The sequence below is a fragment of the Triturus cristatus genome, chromosome 1_1 (assembly GCF_964204655.1).
Source record: "Triturus cristatus chromosome 1_1, aTriCri1.1, whole genome shotgun sequence".
NCBI lineage: Eukaryota > Metazoa > Chordata > Amphibia > Caudata > Salamandridae > Triturus > Triturus cristatus.
The window spans coordinates 59,045,368-59,054,477 of NC_140579.1; the positions used below are offsets into that span (position 1 = coordinate 59,045,368).

The following is a 9,110-nucleotide window of genomic DNA, read 5'->3' on the forward strand; positions in this document are numbered from 1 at the left end:
TGGAATTATTCGAATTCTTTTTTTACATGATGACCATTTGACATTGTCTATAGACTGCCCCCCTTAATGTTAATGATGTTCTTTCAGTTGCCCACCTCCTCCAAGTTGACTTTATCTCCCTGTACTCAGACACTGTTTTTGTTCTTCCTCCCCTTCTCAAAGACAGTAGACGTTTCCCTAAAGTAGATGCAAAAATTAATTTTTATACTTGTTTACAAATAGATATATAAAAATAAAATGTCATGACTAACATGCTGGTTTTTTTCTGTGTACTTGGGGATTCTTGTCACATACATGATTGTGTTTTTGTAAGAGTTATTGTTAAATGTTTTTCAGTCTCTAACACGTTTGTTTACTTTATTCTCTAGCATCCATCCTCATGGCGTGGCACACAAGAGATGATGCAGAGGAGACATGGCGAGGCACGGAAGAGATGACGCACAGGAGACATGGCGAGGCGCAGAAGAGATGACGCACAGGAGACATGGCGAGGCGCGCAAGGGTTGGCACTCCGGAGACATGCGAGGTCTGCAAAAGATGACACACAGGAGACATGACGAGGCGCACAAGAGATGGCACACAGGAGACATGGCGAGACACGAAAGAGATGACACACAGGAGACATGGCGAGGCACACAACATATGATGCACAGGAGACATGGCAAGGAGCGCCAGAGATGACGCACAGGAGACATGGCGAGGCGTGCCAGAGATGACGCACAGGAGGCATGGCGAGGCGCGCAAGGGTTGACACACGGGAGACATGGCGAGGCGCAGAAGAAATGACACACAGGAGACATGGCGATGTGCCCAAGAGATGATACACAGGAGACATGGCGAGGCACACAACAGATGATGCACAGGAGACATGGCAAGGCGCGCCAGAGATGACGCACAGGAGGCGTGGCGAGGCACACAAGAGATGACACACGGGAGACATGGCGAGGCGCAGAGGAAATGATACACAGGAGACATGGCGATGTGCCCAAGAGTTGACACACAGGAGATATGGCGAGGTGCAGAAGAGATGACACACAGGAGACATGGCGTGCAAGAGATGACGTATAGGAGACGTGGCGAGGCACGCAAGAGATGACGCACAGGAGGAAGGTATCAAAGAATCAAATACGCTCTATCAAAGGCTAAGATGTTGAAAAGTATATATTTGAAGGTGATTCATTAAGATTGGCTAAAGGTTACTGCAGATATTGAACGTTTTGAAATTATTCACAACACTATCATCTTCCTCGTTCATCTAGGAGTAACCACACGAGAAACTGCTTTTATGGAAATATGGATGGATATTTAGGGAAAGATTGACTTGCTGATCTAGTTAGAGCACAGGTTTATAAAAATATGGCCAAAAGTTGGCCTGTGGTGGTGGCTAGTGACTGAGTGAGTTAGACATACTCCATATGGGCTCCCGCGGTGGCAGCCCTGCATTGAAAAACATCCTGACACTGGGAGGGCTCCCTAACCCATGGAAGGCTCCACTGACAGTGCACCCACAGCACCTTGAGACCCTCACAGGTGACTAGGCACACTTTATCAATTGTGATTGACTCACAGAGGGGGTGTGGCCGCTGGACATTGGTCAGGGGGATGCAATCTTGAAAGAGTCTCCACCTACCCAAGGCCAGAAGAAGGCATGCCAAAGAAACACCCAAGCAAAGATGCCAGCGGAAACACACACCCAGTCAAGGCATGGATAGCCGCCCAGAAGCACGGGTGAGGGCAGTCAAGCACAGGAAGCTGTAAAGCAGGTCAACTCTGCATACACAAACATCACAGACAAGCCACCAAATAGCCCAGCATGGAGCAGGTTCAGCCCTTGTCTGTGTCCAACAGTAAGCATAGGGAAGAACGCAATACCAGACCCCACACCAAAGAAGGATGGGGTGAAGGAGCAAAATGCCCCAACTAGACTCACAACAGTAGGCAAAGCACACTTGGACCAGAGCAGAATACACTCCAGACACGAAAAGAAAAATCATCAACCAAAGAAAGCACTTCTAGGGCACTCCCTTCTGTACTCTGAAAGACTGACAAAGTTGGGACCACCGAGCCCTATAAAAAGTACCAGAAGAGCCACGGGAACCCCCGCAGTGGAGGAGAATTGAGCAATAGCAGAATGCACTGCCAGGCTTCACCCTACAAAAAAAGAAGTAAGGGTCAAAAGACTGAGATGGGGAAGAACCACTGCAGAGGCACCAACTCCCGAGCCCCACATGTGGGACAATGCACCGCTTCCCAGCCAGATGTGTGAACCGCCAGGAACACCCGCAACACAAGAGCAGGGTCAGAAATGCTATAAGGACAACAGAACACCAACAAAAATGCTACCACAAACACAGCATTGTGAGGAGGGCAGCACAACACAAGGAGATACAATAGGCATCTGTGAGGAAGACATTCCACTCTTGTAGTTTCAGCCTCACCAGTGACAACCCTGCATCTTATGGCTATAATTCAGGATATTTGTTATGTGGTATGTCTTGAAGATGCAAGAGATACACAGGTCGGCTCACTGTTGAGGTGCCACCACAGCACTGGGTGGTGGTGTTATTCAAGTATAATCACACAGCTGGATCCTCTTAAATTCAGACCTTTCTTCCTCTTGGCAGTTTTCTTTCTGGCTCTGTTTGTTTGTCCTCTTTCGGTTTGGCCTGATTTACGGTTCTTGTTTCCTGGTCACACATTACAGATATTTGTTATCGTCAGGGCTAGGAGGAGCCCGGGTGCAGGTGCAGGGCGTTCTCTGCTTTCCAAGGGTGGGTAGACTATCTCTGGCTCTCTTCCAGACAAATGTGGTTTTGGTTTGTGATTTCTTTTCCTTGTTTGTCTGCCCTGGTCACCACTATTTGTTTACCTGCTGATAGGGCTGCTACCTTTCCGAGATAAAAATACATGCCATCGGTTTATGGTTTAAGATTCTGAAAAGGCCCGGACATGATACCTAAATAGAGCTTTATATAAATATATATCATGCTATGTTATATTGATTTCTATAGCGCACTGGTCACCTGCAAGGGTATCAAGGCGCTTGGGCAGACGTGTAATTGTTTGTTGTCCAAGGTGCTTATAGGAAGAGCCAGTCTTCGACTGTATTTACTGAGACGAAACATGTATAGAAACCAGGGACACGTCTTGCTGTGGCATCTCTCAGTTGAGCTTGAATCTGCTCAGTTGCTCAGTAAACACATGCAGTGGCCAACCCCAAGTCATTGCCTTCCTACGGACTGGCCCAGGAGGACTTTGAACTATTTGGCGGTAGTTGTACACTTGAACGCTAGTGGGTGGCCTCTCTTGGTCTCTTTGTTCCTTTTTTTTCCGCCATTTGAATTTAGACCACGAGAACTGAGATGATTCATTTCACTCTGTTTCTTCCCCTAAACCCTTCATCCTTTGTTGTCTGTTTTCTACCTTTTTCTTCTCTTCACCCATCTAAAAATCTCTTCCATTCCCTAATCGCTACCATAGTCCTTTAAATACTTTAATTGTAGTCTTTTCTTTAGTCTCTCTCTCCTCCCACAAAGTGTAATGTCTCAGGAAGTCGGTATCAGAGCATTAACAAATACTCTGCACCTCATTGTGCAAATGTGTACACATCTACCTGCGACACAGCTATTTTCCTTCTCAGGATGAATGCCAGGCACAGCTCTTAGCAGCTTCAATGATAACTCCAGTGTAAAGAGCTTCTCACTGAATTCAAAATGGACGCTGTTTAAATAATAAAACACCAGCCTTATCTTATTCTGCAAGAGACGCAGAAAAACATCTTTACTTAGTCTGGGCGAAAGAGTTGTCTCCTACGAGCACAAAATAAAGCAAGAACATGGCGTCCTGGTATGTGTCCCTGAAACTAATATTGCAGACCACAGAACAACAATGTCTACCAAAAATAAATGTGTGTGTGTGTGGCATTTTATCGTATTAGTGAAAAACTAAAATGAAGACTAAATATAAAATATATTCCCTATAACACAGCCACAGCATTTGTGCTACATTATTCCCACCTCCCTGACAATTCCAACACCCCTTAGTGGCATCTGGGTATATCTGCTGTCATGGGTTATCAGAGGAACACTAGCTTCAATGACGGTTACCTACATATGATGATGTTATTACACTTGGGACAATCTAACCAGATGTCTAGCCTTTCTTCATAACTATTGCTTTGGCTTGGACTTATGCCCATCTCTCATAAGTCTAGTACTGCTGGTTTTTCCCTTACCCAGAATTCAATATAATCGAAACATCTGAATCTGAATGGTCTGATAAACAGTTCAAGCGAAGTAAACAGCTGAATCACAGAATATTTCTTTGATGGATGAAGAAGCCAATCTGTTGTGCTCAAGCATCCTATAATTCCTTTTGCACATAACAAAATGTCAATGCGACACACAACAAACAAGTACTGCAAGGCACAACAATCTCGCTCCTCAGAGGTTTAAAAGCAGTTGCCTCCAACGTTGGGATGAAGGGGGGCTTTAGATGGATAGGTGTGTATGGAGGGGGGAACATAGTGATGCCATACCTCGAAGGCAGTTCTGGAAGCTTCTGAACCATAGGTTACAAGGACAGAGATGCCTCTGGAGCCATGGCACATACCAACCATGCTCCATATGGATGGAACAGAAAAAGAGTTAAATTCCAATTACAGTAACGGTAGTCTACCCTTGACCTTGCCCCAATAAGACATCCTTGAGATTCTCCCAATAACTGTATCTTCCAGAGGGCCATGCCTCCTGTACAGTGCTCGGTTACTCTTGAGCTAGCTTTGCACCCTACAGATACCAAAACATGGACATATACAATGTGATAGATATAGCAGGTGAGGGGCAGAGCCATACTTACTAGGAACTATAATATGTTTTCCACTTGGTATTAACGGCAGCAATTGGGATCTTAGCACAGACTAATTTGCTGCATACTACCTCGATACTGCCGCGATGATCCTGATGGTCAAGTGGTTAATTGACTCCTTTACTGTGGTGGCGTCTCTGAAAAACTCTGCTTGATCTGATGTTATGAAGATGTTCGGGGTCTCAGATTTAACTTTGCTAATTTTAACCTCTGTTCAAATCCTGCATGAAGTTTCTGCATGACAGCCAGGATGGAAATCTGCGGCTCCATAAGAGTCATTGCAACTTTTATATGTATCATGATTTCACTGCTCCTCACGATGTATGATTTCATGGAATTTGCCTTACGGTCAGGATGATTGTTAATACAGTTCTCCCCAACATGTTCTTGTTTTCTTAAAATTCTGCATTATGTTCAAATGTCTTTCATTTATAAACTATACGCTTATTTGCAAGCTCATATTAGCACCTGCATAGTTCTTTTGCAGTATGGTCGTTCTTCTTAATAATGTTCTTGTGTCCTGAATTCATTTGCTTTCCCACCAAAACAATTCTAATCACACTTTCAGAATTGTGAAAGTTTTTTGAGTTCCAGTACTATACTACATCTTTTTAAGACCAAACTCCACCTCTTGCTTGACTTCTCTCTACAATAGCTTTACATGTATGGTGCATCTGTTGTAAACCCTCCCTACTAAACAACTGCTGACTAGATCGCTGTCCTGTGGTCTTCCCATAAATCCAGACACAAAATTGGATCTGACTCTATATTTTTATCTGTGGGCCCTGTTGGTGATTTGTTTTCTACACATCAGCTGCCTCCTCCCTCCTCCCCTGCATCAAGCCTCTCTAAAGGTCCCTCAGTGCCTCATCGCCTTTTTAAAACTGGTCTCAGTTTAATTATATTCACTGAACCTCTCCAAAAATGCAGCCAAATCTTTGAAGCACATATTACTGCAGGAGCTCCATTAATCTTTAATATCAGATCAATAGTAATGTGCACATATTGGTCATTTGAAAACTGACCTCACCTTCTTTCTTGCAACAGTACTGTTTGGGCGCACGTTGTATCCAATCTTCTGAATGTGTTCTTTAGTTCCACACTACCTGTGGTCATAAACTGGTGACTTTTCCTTCCCACTTTTACAGAGGCAACCTCTCAATTTCCATCTACTATGATGTAAAATGTATCACTTTCACACCTTTCTACAGTTGGATCTCTCCACCTCTCCTCCATTGCCTCCTCAAATCCACTTAATCTTTTCTCTACTCGCTTGGAGAAACCTCTCTACCTCAAGAAGTTGTTCCTTCTTAGCCACCTACATTCCTGACATTTATGCCTCGTTTTGTCTCCTCTGACCCGCCACACCCTTCCCATGCCATGCTTCTTACCTTTTTAAATCCCCTCTCTGTTATGTACCCACTCCTTTTGATGTGTATGTAGCTTTGTTCTGTATGGAGAAAAGAACCACAGTTACTTTGTGCCATCTCTTTCGGCTATCGTCATAGGAATATTGGAGCTTGACTCAAAATGGGTATTGGATGAATACAAGTCAGTTTATAAAAAAAAAAGCTGCAGTAACCCGTAATGTTTAGAAAGGTTCACTGCGACAATATCAACCTAAAAATTATCGATGTAAAAATATAGAATACAAAAATATAAACGCCCTAAACAGGTAAGTACAAAAATATAGAGAAAAAAATATCGATGTGAAAAATATAGTTGTACAAAATATCGATTTTTATATATCCATACAACTTTATGCTCCTTCTGACTGCCAGGGACCCATGAGGTAGTGGCGCACGCACCGGTGGAGCGCGCTGGTAATTCAAACAACAAAATCCTCAACGTATGTGCACTCTCAGTAACATCGGACTCCAAGACCATAGAATTTCCATAAGATGTTGATTCCACCACAACGCGTTTCGGCTTACTGCAAAGCCTTGATCACGTGAAAAGTGCACAGGTTGTCAGGCAAAACATAAAGCATACGATGTTTCAAGAACATAAACAAGGGACTTAGACAGGTAAACACACATGGCGGCCATCTTGTAATGGGTAAAATACACAATACAAAATACATAATACATAATGCATGTAGATGTCAGTTCCTATATCCCAAATTCATGGGTATCTCTCTTTGTGATAAATCACTGACTTAATAACCGCAGGACCCATCTCACCATTGGCAAATACCAGGTTAAAATACTTTTTGTGCACATACAGGATAATCCAATGCAAAAACGTTATCAATTCAAAACATTGGCAGATTGCGCTTGAAGTATGTAAGAAAATCTTTGTGCTTGCTGGTGCAAACAACATGCATATTGAAATAACGCTAAATAATAGGTCATTCAATCGTACATCAAAGATTCGTGTCTCTGCAATGTCTTATTGCAAAAATAGCCAAACGCGACTGTCACAATATAATCCCAACTGCGAGAAGGGTAATTGCTGCACAATATTACAAATATAATGATAAAATCCAAAATAATATAGTAATTCATCCTGTAAAAGTGCAAATGTGTTAATCAACAGTTCACCATCCAAGGAAGGAAAAACATAATATGTAGTAAAGCACAAGTGTGCCTGACAGCTCACTAGATTGAAAATCTAAATCTAAAATATGACAAAATAACCAATGAATGGGCCAGTGCCCAGTAATCCCTTTTGTTGGAAACGGGTAGCGTGGTGCAGAGCGGGCGGGCCAAACTCCGGAGGAAATGTGCAAAGCATCCACGCAGTACACACAGGCGACACACAAGGCACACTACAAAAAGAGACACTACACCAGTTGAGGTAAAAATAACTTTTGTATTGTCCAAAACCACAAGGTGTCAATAGGCAATCTCTGTACTGCGCCAACTGGCGCTCGGTTAACATTTACAGAGGGGGGGAATTATGTACAGGGCAGGGCCAATTGGGCCCCTGCCGGAATCATTGCGATTTAGAAGATAGTAAAAGTAAGTCCATTCGCTGCAACCTGCAATAAAATCAACTCAGGGCATAACCTTAGGCGTTAGACCGGACCACCTGTAATAAAACACATCATGACCTGACCATATCCCTTAACAACCTGAAGGTCATAGCCATTGACATAGCGCTGTAAAATACGGCATATCAGCATAGCGCTGTACATAGCAACTCAATAGCCCTCAGAACCTGGCAGATACACCTAGCGCTGCCCGTAGCAAGGCATCAGCGCGCTAATACAGGGCACTTGACATGTTCGCAGGTACATTGGCAGGAAGTCATTAGGCCTACTCTCACTGTCACAGTGCACGCATGGTAGTGCCCACAGTCTTTGCCTCTGATGCTGCCGGTACGCTGCTGGCGCCACTGCCCAGTCACCAGGGGCCTCTACATTCACAAGGATCCCCACACGTGGTGTCGGTGGTGAGTAATTAAACCTGGGGCCGGTGCGAGCCCCACTCCGGGGCTAGGGAAGGGAGAAACAGGCCCCAAAATATCGCTGTGGGAGCCCTCACTCCGGGGGGGGGGCTTCACCACCATGTGGCTGGCTCGTTGCAGCTGCCCGCTGTCAGGTGGGGCAGCTGTGCAGGCTCCTGGCACCAGGGGCGGGCACTGGCAATATACCCCGTTGCCCCCCCCTCCTCCACTACCAGTTCCACACGACGCAGGGGGCGGGCACCGACAATGTGCCCCGCTACACCCCCCCCAACCTTCCACACGCTGAGCCCCACTCACCAGCTCCCTGAAGGGCTCCTGCTGTCTTCACCCGGCGGTGGGGCAGGCGCCGACAATGTGCCTCGGGCCCCTAACCGTCCGCCTCTTCGCTACAAACGCGGGGCTCTCTTCAGCGTATGAGAGCCCCGACCACATCAGCGCTTCTTCCCTCTTCCCCCAGGCCCCCTCCTGGGACCCGGGGCGGCAACACGGAGCCCGCAAGGCTCCAGACGACCTCGGCCGCACCGGGGGCTCTCCTCAGTGCATGGAGAGACCCCCGGGCCACAGCTCCTCTTCTCGCCGGCCCCTCGTCCTTCTTCTCGGGCCTAATCCCGATGGCCAATCCCGTCGCGGCTTCCAGGGGGCGCAGCCACTGACACAGCCGGCGCCCGGTTGCCAGGCAACGCTGGCTCGCGCGGCACAGGGCCAGCACGACCTTCGCTGAAGCCGCTGCGGCCCTCCCTTGGCCTCGGGGGCCGCGGCGGCGTACCGGGGCACAGCGCTTCCCCTCCTTGGTGGACACCGGCGGCGGTGATCCGGTCAGTTTCTTCTTGCTG

At 46.1% G+C, this 9,110-nt stretch overlaps 1 long non-coding RNA gene across 1 annotated transcript in view; it reads left to right on the plus strand.

Annotated features, from left to right (window-relative positions):
• Positions 1-5,325, plus strand: part of LOC146869393 (uncharacterized) — a 76,240-nt gene extending 70,915 nt beyond the window's left edge. Inside the window, exon 2 of the long non-coding RNA XR_014959469.1 lies at positions 369-5,325. This is a non-coding gene — a long non-coding RNA (uncharacterized LOC146869393). The remainder of the gene's footprint in view (positions 1-368) is intronic.
• Positions 5,326-9,110: the final 3,785 nt, after the last annotated feature.